Genomic DNA, 12,111 nt, shown 5'->3' on the forward strand with positions numbered 1-12,111 from the left:
CCTCCCTCCCTCCCTCCCTCCCTCCCTCCTTCCCAGCTTTCTTCCTCTCCCTCATTCTTATTCTTCCTTTCCCTCTACTTCCTTCCTTCCTTCTTTCTCCCTTTCTGTCTTCTCTCCCTCTTTCGTTTTCCTTCCTTCTTTCCTACTCTTCTTTCTCTCCCCTCTTTCCTTCCTTCCTTCCCTCCTTCCCAGCTTTCTTCCTCTCCCTCTCCCCCATTCTTATTCTTTCTTTTCCTCTACTTCCTTCCTTCTTTCTCCCTTTCTGTCTTCTCTCCCTCTTTCTTTTTCTTTCCTTCTTTATTCCCTTCCTTCTTTCCTACTCTTCTTTCTCTCCCCTCTTTCCTTCCTCTCTCCCTCCTGCTCCCTCTTTCCTTCCTTCCTCCCTCTGTCTCCTCAGAAACATAGGATGCTGCTTTATACTTCTGGCCCTTAAACCCTGGAACCAGGAGAGCAACTCCGGTGAGTCAACCTCAGCCTTTCGTAGAGGGTGGTGGCTCACTGGCAGGACATCTGTCCTGCATGCAGAAGGACCCCAGCATCTCCAGGTACCAGTAGCTCTGCGAAGGTCCTGCATGAAACCCTAGCGAGCCTCCACCACCCAGTGCAGTCAATCCTCAGCAAGATGGACCAGAGTTATGATCTGGTACCGTATGAGGCCACGTTCTAGAGTCCTCCTTACAGCACCACCCTCTCTCCTGCTCAGTTGCCTCCCGCAGCGCTAGGTAGGCTTAAGATGGCCCCGCTCCTGTCGCCTCCTCAGCCGCTCCCGCGTGCTCAGGGAGCCAGCAAACCAGCGACAGGCACAGGGGGAAATGCGCCTCTTGGCTGAGTTCTCCCCCACCTGCTCAGCACGCAAATTGCTGCACCCACCGTACCATACTGACACAATTAAAAAAAGACATAGAATCAAAGCATTCTTGAGAGATGGCTGTCAAGCCTCTGCTTAAAGACTTCCAGCACCCTCCTTGGCAGCAAATCCCACTGCCGAACAGCTCTTACTGTCAGGAAGTTCTTCCTAATGTTGAGGTGGAATCTTCTTTCTTGTAGTTTGAATCCATTGCTCCATGTCTGCTTCTCTGGAGCAGCAGAAAACAACCTTTCACCCTCTTCTATATGACATACAGTGGTGCCGAAATTAATTCGTTCCAGGACTCAATTCGTCCTACAAAAATTTCGTATAACGAGGCACCGTTTCCCATAGGAATGCATTAATGCGTTCCTATGGGCTCCGGGGGAACTGGTGGTGGCGGCGGCGGCGCTTGCTCTCTTGGCTCAGGGAAGGCAGGCAGGTGCTTCCCCGAGCCAAGAGAGCAAGCGCCGCTGCTGCCAATGACAGAGCCGGGTCGGACGAAGCTTCAGAAGCTTTGTCGGATCCGGCTCTGTCGGGAGGGGTGGGGGAAAGGCGAAGGAACGATCCTGCGCCTTTCCCCCACCGCCGCCAAACCAGTGCCAGAGCCGAAGTGTGGCGCTGCGGCCGGGGGCTTTTCGCAGTTTGCCTCCCCCTTGGCTCGGGGAAGGCAAATGGCAAAAAGCCCCCCGCAGCGCCTGCCTCCCCGACACTGAACGCAACTTCGGAGACCCGAGGTTGCGCTCTGTGCCGGGGGTGCAGGGCGAGAGGCGGTGGGGGGGAACCGGCGCGCTTTCGCCCCATTACCCAGAGCCAAAGCGCGCCCGTGCGGGGACGTTTTCGCTGGCTGTCTTCCCCAATTCAAGGGGAAGGCAGCCGGCAAAACACCCTCCACATCGGCGCGCTTTCGCCCCATCACCCAGAGCCAAAGCACGCCGGTGCGGGGGTGTTTCGCTGGCTGCCTTCCCCTTGAATTGGGGATGGCAGCCAGTGAAAACGCCTGATAGATCTGGGATTTCCTCCCACCCCCGCCCGACAGATCCGGGATTTCCTCCCTACCCCCGCCCGACAGAAGTGCGGCGATGTGGGGGTGTTTTGCCGCCTGCCTTCCCCAAGCCAAGGGGAAGGAGGGCGGCAAAAAGCCCTGGCAATTTTTTGCTACACGCTGGACTTTGGAGTCGGAGGTTTGTTTTTCTATGGCCACACCTCGCAAGACGAAGCGGCGGCCATAGAAAAACTCATCGTCTTGCGAGGCAACCTCCGATCGCAAAATCCATTCGTATAGCGAAAAATTTGTCTAACAGGGCATTCGGTAAGCGAGGCACCACTGTACTTTTATATATTTGAACATCATATCAGCCCTTAACCTTCTCTTCTCCAGGCTAAGCATACCCAGTTCCCTCCCTAAGCCGTTCCTCATAAGGCATCGTTTCCAGCTTGCTGGCACCCTCTTAATATTGACAAGCAGAGGGGCGGCTAAAACACGGTCTGAACTCAGAAAGTATTAAGGAGCTGGCTGAAATCTCTGGAGGCATTGATTCCAAGGAAAGGGAGTAGATTTAGTTTTGAGGGTGGGAATAAAAAGGGGGGGAAGATTTGGAAAATTAATTATGAATATTTTTGGGCAAGAGAATATTGGGTAATAAAAGTAAAGAGAAGTATGAAGGGTAAACGATTAAAAAGAAGTTCTAAATTGGGAGAAAGAAGGTAATTTTAGAATTGGAAACTGCAATAATTAGTCATTAATAAGGAATTCCAGAAGGGGAAATGAGGCAGTCCGAAATGTTTAGACTAGAAATTGGATAATATGACTATGTCTTCTTTATTTTTATTTTGCTTTTTTCTTTCTATTTTTCTTCCATGTTTCTATATAAAATGAATAAGAATTACTTAATAATAAGGTTAGGAATTGGGCGATAGGATGTAATTTTATGATGTTTAGCTAAGATCTAGAAAAGCTAAGAATTCATTATTAACAAGGATTGTACGAAGGGGAAGAGAAGTAGTTCGAAGAGATAAGATGTGATAATATTGTCATTTTTTGTTTTCTCTTTTTGTATTCTTGTATTTCTTTTTTTTTAAATTCTTTTTCTTATTTTTTCTCTATGTAAAATTCAATAAAAATTATTTTTAAAAAATATTGACAAGCAGAGGGAGCTTTCCTAATTGGAATAATTAAATCCTTTTTTTTTTTTACAGAAAGGTTCAACCTTGCTGGCATCCATTTAATATTGCCAAGCGGCCTGAATATAAGCTGCACATTCACTTTTTGCAGTCAGGCTTATATTCAGGCTGATGTGAATTATTATTATTATTACTATTATTATTATTATTACTAGTGTCATTCAGCCCGTTTAACAAACGGGCTCTAGAACATTCGGCCTTTTTTGGCGGCGGCAGCGCGTGGGGGGGCAGCTGGCCCCTCCCACTGCTGCCACTTCGTCGGGGCACTCCGCTGAGCCCGGCTGGCCAGCGGGCACCCAGGAGAAGGCCGCAATTCTTCTGAGGTTTCCTTGTTGGAATCGTAAATTTCCAGAGTCGTTTTTTTTACACTTCTGTCAAAAACGACTGCTTTGGTTCCACTCTTAGAAATACACAGACCGAAAATGATGAAAGGACAGTGAGGATTAATAAGTTAACTGTCAATATTTGGACAGCTTTTCTGTCGTACTCGATTGGAAGGAAAAAAAGAATTGTCTCCTTAATAACAATTTATTGAAGTAATGCAGCCTTATCAGCTACTAAGGGTCCTTTAAGTTGCGCCCAGGCAGGACAAAGATAGTCAAAACGACACCGGGGTTGAGTTCTTCCAGAGAAAGAATTTTATTTCTTATTAATAAGAGACTCAAGGTGGCTAGTTCCACGACAAGAGTAAAGAAACACAAATTGCAAAGCTCTCTTATACCCTTCTTTTGGGCTCTTTTCCCCTCCCTGTAAATGTGTGCACGCAAGGGGTTCACGCACGCAAGGGGGTCACTGTGACGAATATAGGACTCCTTTGAGTTATTTATGACTCAATTAGGAGCCACTAATTACCGCCCGGCACGCTTTCTCTAGCGCCTCTGCTCCGTAGACCCGGGCTGGCAGTAAAACATACAGCAGAGCCTTCTTCTTCTCTCACACACAGCGGAAACTTGTATAGCCGTTGGATAAAAAGCCTCTTAAGAACACACAGAGTCCAAGGTGTTCTAATAACTACTGAAGTTTATTTTAGAGAGAAAACAACAAACAACCTGGTGAGCTCGCAGACATCTTGCGACCGTCTCCCAGGCAAACACGAAACCAACTGTTACACAAAGAAAACACTTCCAGTACATTCTGTACATTCTGTAACATGATATCTTCCTCAGTGGTCAGGTGCTACACAGTACACAGTTAACCCCTTGGTTACTTGTTACTCCTCACACCCCCTCTCACCTGAACACTGGGGATGGTGGGTATCCAAACTTACCCCAAAACCAACCCTTCACAGAATTCCCCATGACGTTGGAAACTCAAGGGTTTTGTGAACCCATCTGCTAGGTTCTCCTGGCTTGGACAATACCTCAACTTTACCAAGCCTACCTGTATGCTCTGACATACGTTTCAGAAGCGGATGTCTAAGTGTTTGGTTCTGGCCTTGAACTGTCCAGACTCCGCCAGTCTCAAAGATGGTTGATTGTCGCCCCAAACAGTGATGGGCTGGCTACAATCACCCCAGATTTCCTGGACCAAACATCTGTAGTACTCCAACTCAGTGCATGTCGCAGACAACGCACAGAATTTGGCTTCCGTGGAAGACATGGCTATTAGGCTTTGCCTGCGCGACCGCCAACCAATCAGGGCATTTCCGAACTTGACTACCAAACCAGTCACTGATTTCCTGTCCTCCTGATTGGCCCAATCAGCATCTGCAAAACAAGTGAGTTGTGGCTCACCTTGCGCTGACATGTACAAACAATACTCTTTGGTCTCCTGCAAATACCTAAGCACTCTCTTAATGCCATTCCGAGCATGCACGCTAGGTTTCGATGCTTCTCTACTGAGCAAATTGACTGCAGAAGCAATATCTGGTCTGCTCCATTGTGACAAATACAACAGACTCCCTAGCGCTGACTGAAACACTTCAGGACTCTCAAACGCTACTTTGTCCTTCACTTGTGACTCTTTCACAAAGTTTGTCTCCATGGGTGTTCTGACCCCTTTACAGTCAGACATTCTGAACTTCTCCAGCAAATGTTCAATCTTGCCTTTCTGACTGAGCAAAAAACTTCCATCCTCAGTTCTGTCTATCTGCACACCTAGATAAACATTCACTGCACCTAGATTCTTGAGTTTGAACCTCTTGCCTAGCTCCTTTGCAAACTTCTGCACTTGCATCTGGCTCTTTGCTAAGCAGATCAGGTCATCTACATAGACAAGCAACAGTTCCTGCTGTTCTCCTTCACCTCTGAGATACAGACAACTGTCAGCTAGACTCTTCTTGAAACCTAGGCTCTTCAAAACAGAATCAAGACATGAATTCCAATTTTTAGCGGATTGCTTCAGACCGTAGATCGACTTGTGCAGCTTCCACACCTGTCCTGGCACGTCACTCTCAAACCCTGGAGGAGGCAACATGTACAACTCCTCCTGGAGGTCAGAGTTCAAATAAGCGGTGTCCACATCAAAGTGGTTGACCACTAGGCCTCTCTGCGCTGCAGTCGCTAAAAGCATCCTGAAAGATTCACTCCTCGAAGTGGGACTAAAAACATCTGTGTAGTGGATTCCTTTCTTCTGAGTAAAACCTCTAGCTACTAACCTAGCCTTGTACTGAGGCTCTCCAGTCACTGTGGGTTTTAGCCTGTAGACCCACCTACAACTGACTGCTTTCTTACCTTCTGGCAACTGTGTTAGGCTATACACACCAAGAGATTGCATGGAGTTCAACTCTTTCTCCATTGCAACTTTCCACTTCCTAGCTTCCTCTACTGACAACTGTTGCACCTCTTCAAAGCTTTCAGGTTCACACACTGCTAGGTTCGCCCATACACTGACAGCTGAAAACCTTTCAGGTGGTTTACCTTTCGTGGTGCGTTTTGAACACTTTGGTCCCACATCTTCCCCCTCTAAATCCGAACTGCTTGTCTCTGACTGTGGCTCTCTCGGACTAGCAGCACTGTCAAGAGACTTACTACGCTTTGCAGCCCCCTCTGGGCTTGCTTTGGGTGAAGTGGGTGACCTACCACGTTTGCTGTACTTCCCAGGCTTGACCTGGGGTGAAGTCGGTGCGCTTCTGACTACTTGCTTCACTTCCCTAGGAGCTACACCACTTGGACCAGCTGCCTGACCTGGATCTGGTCCTGCAGCACCTGGAACTCCAGCATCAGCCACCTGAGTTTCCTCTTCCTGGTCAAAACCTGAAGACCAGTCAAGAAGAACTTCGGGGTTAGCATGAATGCGTCTCCAGCCCTCTTGTTCACAGAACGTAGCACTCCTGCTAATGTGAATGCGGGTTTGGTCCCCCTCTGCTGGTACAAACCTCCAAGCCTTTGAGTTTGGTTCGTAACCACAGAAGATCATTTTCCTGGATCTTGATCCACCCTTTCTGCGCTTCTGCTTTGGAATTAGAACCCAAGCCTCACACCCAAAAGTTCTGAAATAGTGCACCTTCGGAACTTTGCCATACAACATGTAGTAGGGTGTGTTGTCCACAACTGAATTAAAAGCGCGGTTTGAACAAAAATCCACAAATTTATAACATTCCCCCCAAAACTTCTGGGGTAATCCTGCATCAAACAACGTTGACTCTACCAGTTCAGACAGCGTTCTAAATTTTCTTTCAGCTAAACCATTTTCCTGTGGACTAAAAGGGGCGGTCTTCCTGTGCCTAATTCCCTTGCTGCGGAAGAACCCTTGTAGTTCTGCACTCAAAAACTCTCCCACCCTGTCACTCTGGAAACACTGGACAGTGACGGAGAACTGCAGTTCTACTTCGGCTACCCACTCTTGTATCACTCTGGCAGCCTCCCCCTTCTCTTTCAGTGTTATGACCCAAGAAAAATGGCTGAAATCATCCAGAAGACACAAAACATATTTTGAACCACCTAAACTTGACGTTGACATAGGCCCAGAAATATCCAAGTGCACTAACTGAAATGGTTTTGTGCTCTTCCTTTCAGACCTAGGATAAGAGCATCTCTTCGTCTTCGCTTTCGCACATGCGCGGCACTGCAGGTGTTTATGACATGGCTTGAACCTGCAACCTTTGACAAAATCAGGGGCTTTTTTCACATAAGGAAAAGACATGTGACAATATCTTCTATGCCAAGCATGAATACAATCCTTATGGATAGCGCCCTCTGTGCCCTTTGGGGTATTAGCGCTTTTAGCCTGAGCATCACCAGTGTTACTTCCACCTGCTTGCCCCCTCCCATCTAGGACAAACAGACCATCAGACCCAACAGTAACGCTTACCAGCTCAGCCCCATCTCTGGCAATTTTGCAAACACCATTGGCAAAACTTATTTGTAAGCCCTCACACAATAAGCAAGACACACTCAAGAGACCATTCTCCATGCCTGGTACAACATAAACATCAAGGTTAGTGTCTAAACATTGCATATAAAAAACACCCTTGCTTTTAATTGTTCCAGAAGAACCATCAGCAAGATGCAGGCTTTTTTCATCTTCAAGTGGCCTGCAGTTCAGGATCTGTCCTGAAGGAGGTACAAGATGATGGCTGCTGCCTGAGTCGATAATAAAAGTGAAACTGTCCTGTCCTTTGTTTCTAACTGTTGCTAAGGCAGCAGAAAGCTGTTGGCTGACAGGCTTATCTGTAGTCTTCCCACGCCGTCTGCCTTGTCGCTGCTGGCTGGTCCCACGACCACGTCCGCTGGGTTGCCTGGCACCTGGCTGAGTGACCTTGGCTGCTTCCGGAGCTGGGCAGAATCTCGCTACGTGCCCCGGCTCCTGGCACCGAAAACAAAGCCTTGTTGCGCACGCACTCACAGTGGATTCCTCAGTGCTTTTTACTGCACCCCCACTGGCTTCTCTGCGCCCACGGCCCCCCTTCTCAGCCGATTCTTTCTGGCGTCGCAGTTCCTCATCCGCCAAACGACCAGAAACGTAAGCAATCGTAAGCTCATTCTCAGGCATTGCCTCAAACGTTAAGCACAAATGCTCATAGACGTTTCCCAGACTAGACAGCAAGATATAAACTTTTTCCTTCTCTTTGAACACAAGCTCATGCCGCTGCAGCTTATGGAATGCATCAATCACATTGGCAATGTGCTCCTTAATGGGTTGCCCTGGTCTCAGTCTCAACTCAAAGAGATGCCTCATAGCATGCAGCTTAGCTCCAGCTGTTTTTCTCTGATGGACCCTTTCCAAACTGTCCCAGGCTTGCTTAGCATTTTCAGCATTTTGCACATAGGGCAGTTGCGTAGCATCACAGCTCATGGCAATGGCACATAGAGCCTTATTGTCTTTCCTGGTTTCTGCTGCAAACCTCTGTGCTTCAGCTGCTGAATTATCAGCGACAGGGGTTGGAGGATTTGACACACAAGTCCACAAATCCTTTCCTAGCAACCACATTCTTGCCCTTTCTCTCCACTCTGCATAGTTGTCGCCATTCAACCTCTGGAACGGCACGACAAATGACTCCTGGAGCTGCTCCGCCATCTTGTCCATCCCCGGGCTCCGTGTCCAGCACTGTACTGTACTCACTCAGAATAGCTGACGTTGCTCCTCCGGGTAGACAGCGGATCCCAGCCTCCAGTTCAGGGTCTTTCTGCTAGCTAGTGCATCTGTTAATTGCCGACTGCAAAACAACAGGTTTCTCCCAGCTAGCTCTTTACACCGGCTTTCTCCAAGGCTTTTACAGCTGCAATCACCTTTTATTGCTTTGGTGATTGATTAGGTTCAGGACCTCTTATCTCCCAGAACCTGTCATCCAGAACCTGTGACAGGTGGATCCATGACCTGTGACCCATAACCTGTGATGAATATAGGACTCCTTTGAGTTATTTATGACTCAATTAGGAGCCACTAATTACCGCCCGGCACGCTTTCTCTAGCGCCTCTGCTCCGTAGACCCGGGCTGGCAGTAAAACATACAGCAGAGCCTTCTTCTTCTCTCACACACAGCGGAAACTTGTATAGCCGTTGGATAAAAAGCCTCTTAAGAACACACAGAGTCCAAGGTGTTCTAATAACTACTGAAGTTTATTTTAGAGAGAAAACAACAAACAACCTGGTGAGCTCGCAGACATCTTGCGACCGTCTCCCAGGCAAAAACGAAACCAACTGTTACACAAAGAAAACACTTCCAGTACATTCTGTACATTCTGTAACGTGATATCTTCCTCAGTGGTCAGGTGCTACACAGTACACAGTTAACCCCTTGGTTACTTGTTACTCCTCACAGTCACTAGTACACGTCCTGTGCGTAAACACATGCTGGCTTAGGCAGGGGTAACATAAACAGGGCTATAGGGGACAATGGTGATTTACGCATCTTCCCCCCTCCTCCTTCACATAGTCTATGCATATTGTCAATTCCTGTCAAATTCATATCTCTGGGTGTAGACTCTAAACACATGCTGGCTCAACAAAGCCTTTAGCCTTCAGTTGACGCGTCAAACTAGCAACTTCCAGCAGCCTTGAGTGAGACTACGCGTCAGGCATAGCAGCTGATAAGCCCTCTGTGTTCCAGACAGGGCCAGCTCATCCGGCCTTGATAGCTTAGCATTCTGCCTGGCTTCCCCTTTGGCACACAGAGGCATAGAGACAAAGAAAAAGCATTTTACGCAAGTTATCCCAGGGCTAAAGCCTATACAGTCAGAATTATCATAGAATCATAGAGTTGGAAGAGACCCCAAGGGCCATCCAGTCCAACCCCCTGCCAAGCAGGAAACGCCATCAAAGCATTCTTGACATGTGCCTCTGCTTAAAGAACTTCAAAGAAGGAGACTCCACCACACTCCTGATCAGTTTCTGTTATTTGGTTCTCATGGGAAACTTACAGATTCTTGCTTCACACAATTAACTCAAGGCAGTGTCAATTTACTCTTGGCAGAAAGCCAAGGTCTGCCTGACCTGGAAACTAATCGGTTCACACACGCCTTGATACCCAAACACCCTGGTTTCGAAATGCATTGGTTCGCACACGCCTTGGTACCCAAACACCCTGGTTCTCAAAAACTTTGGTACCCAAATGCCCTGGGTCTCAAACGCCTTGGTAACCAAATGCCCTGGTTCCAAAATGCATTGGTTCCCAAACTCCCTGGTTCCCAAACTCTCTGGTTCACAAATGCATTGGTTCACAAATGCTTTGGTACCCAAACGCCCTGGTTCCCAAACTCTGGTTCACAAATACTTTGGTTCACAAACGCCTTGCTACCCAAATGCCCTGGTTCTCATACACCTTGGTAACCAAATGCCCCAGTTCCCAAATGCCTTGATGCCCAAATGCCCTGGTTCTCAAACACCTTGGTAACCAAATGCTCTGATTCCCAAACACCCCAGTTCCCAAATGCCATGATACCCAAATGCCCTGGTTCCCAAATACAATGTTTCCCAAATGCCTTTGTACCCAAACGCCCGTGTTCCGAAATGCATTGGTTCCCAAACGCCTTGTTCCCAAATGCCCTGGTTCCCAAATGCCTTGTTACCCAAATGCTTTGGTTCCGAAATGCATTGGTTCACACATGCCTTGCTACCAAAACACCCTGGTTCTCAAAAACCTTGGTACCAAAACGCCCTGGTTCTCAAAAAACTTGGTACCGAAATTCCTTGGTACCAAAATGCCTTGGTTCCCAAACGCCCTGGTAGCCAAACGCCCTGCTTCTCAAAAATCTTGGTACCAAAATGCCTTGGTACTAAAACACCTTGGTACCCAAACACCCTGGTACCCAAACGCCCTGGTACCCAAACGCCCTGATTCCCAAATGCATTGGTACCCAAACGCCCTGCTTCTCAAAAATCTTGGTACCCAAATGCCTTGGTACCCAAACACCTTGGTACCCAAACGCCCTGGTTCCCAAACGCCGAAAACCCGGAATGAAGTGTTCCGGTTTCCGGATCTTTTTGGGAAGCCGAATGTCCAATGTTGCCGTCGGGGGTTTTTTTCCAGGGCGCCTCAGCTTCCGAACATGTCGGACGTCAAACGGACTTCAGTTTGCCGCTTTTTCATTTCCTTTGTTTTTGCGACTGTGCGGAACCCGGTTCACAAACGCCTTGGTACCCAAATGCATTGGTTCCCAAACGCCTTGCTCCCAAACGCCCTGGTTCCCAAACACCCTGGTTCCCAAACTCTCTGGTTTACAAATGCATTGGTTCACAAATGGCTTGGTACCCAAATGCCCTGGTTCTGAAACGCCTTGGTAACCAAATGCTCTGATTCCCAAACACCCCAGTTCCCAAATGCCTTGATACCCAAATGCCCTGGTTCCCAAATACAATTTTTCACAAATGCCTTGGTTCCCAAATGCCTTGATACCCAAACGCCTGGTTCCCAAACGCCCTGGTTCCCAAATGCATTGGTTCACAAACGCCTCGGTTCCCAAATGCCCTGGTTCCTAAATGCCTTGTTACCCAAATGCTTTGGTTCCGAAATGCATCGGTTCGCACACGCCTTGATACCCAAACACCCTGGTTTCGAAATGCATTGGTTCGCACACGCCTTGGTACCCAAACACCCTGGTTCTCAAAAACTTTGGTACCCAAATGCCCTGGTTCTCAAACGCCTTGGTAACCAAATGCCCTGGTTCCCAAATGCATTGGTTCCCAAACTCCCTGGTTCCCAAACTCTCTGGTTCACAAATGCATTGGTTCACAAATGCTTTGGTACCCAAACGCCCTGGTTCCCAAACTCTCTGGTTCACAAATGCATTGGTTCACAAATGGCTTGGTACCCAAATGCCCTGGTTCTGAAACGCCTTGGTAACCAAATGCTCTGATTCCCAAACACCCCAGTTCCCAAATGCCTTGATACCCAAATGCCCTGGTTCCCAAATACAATGTTTCACAAATGCCTTGGTTCCCAAATGCCTTGATACCCAAACGCCTGGTTCCCAAATGCCCTGGTTCCCAAATGCCCTGGTTCCTAAATGCCTTGTTACCCAAATGCTTTGGTTCCGAAATGCATCGGTTCGCACACGCCTTGGTACCCAAACACCCTGGTTCTCAAAAACTTTGGTACCCAAATGCCCTGGTTCTCAAACGCCTTGGTAACCAAATGCCCTGGTTCCCAAATGCCCTGGTTCCCAAATGTATTGGTTCCCAAACTCCCTGGTTCCCAAACT

The sequence above is a fragment of the Zootoca vivipara genome, chromosome Z (genome assembly GCF_963506605.1).
Source record: "Zootoca vivipara chromosome Z, rZooViv1.1, whole genome shotgun sequence".
Taxonomy (NCBI): Eukaryota; Metazoa; Chordata; class Lepidosauria; order Squamata; family Lacertidae; genus Zootoca; species Zootoca vivipara.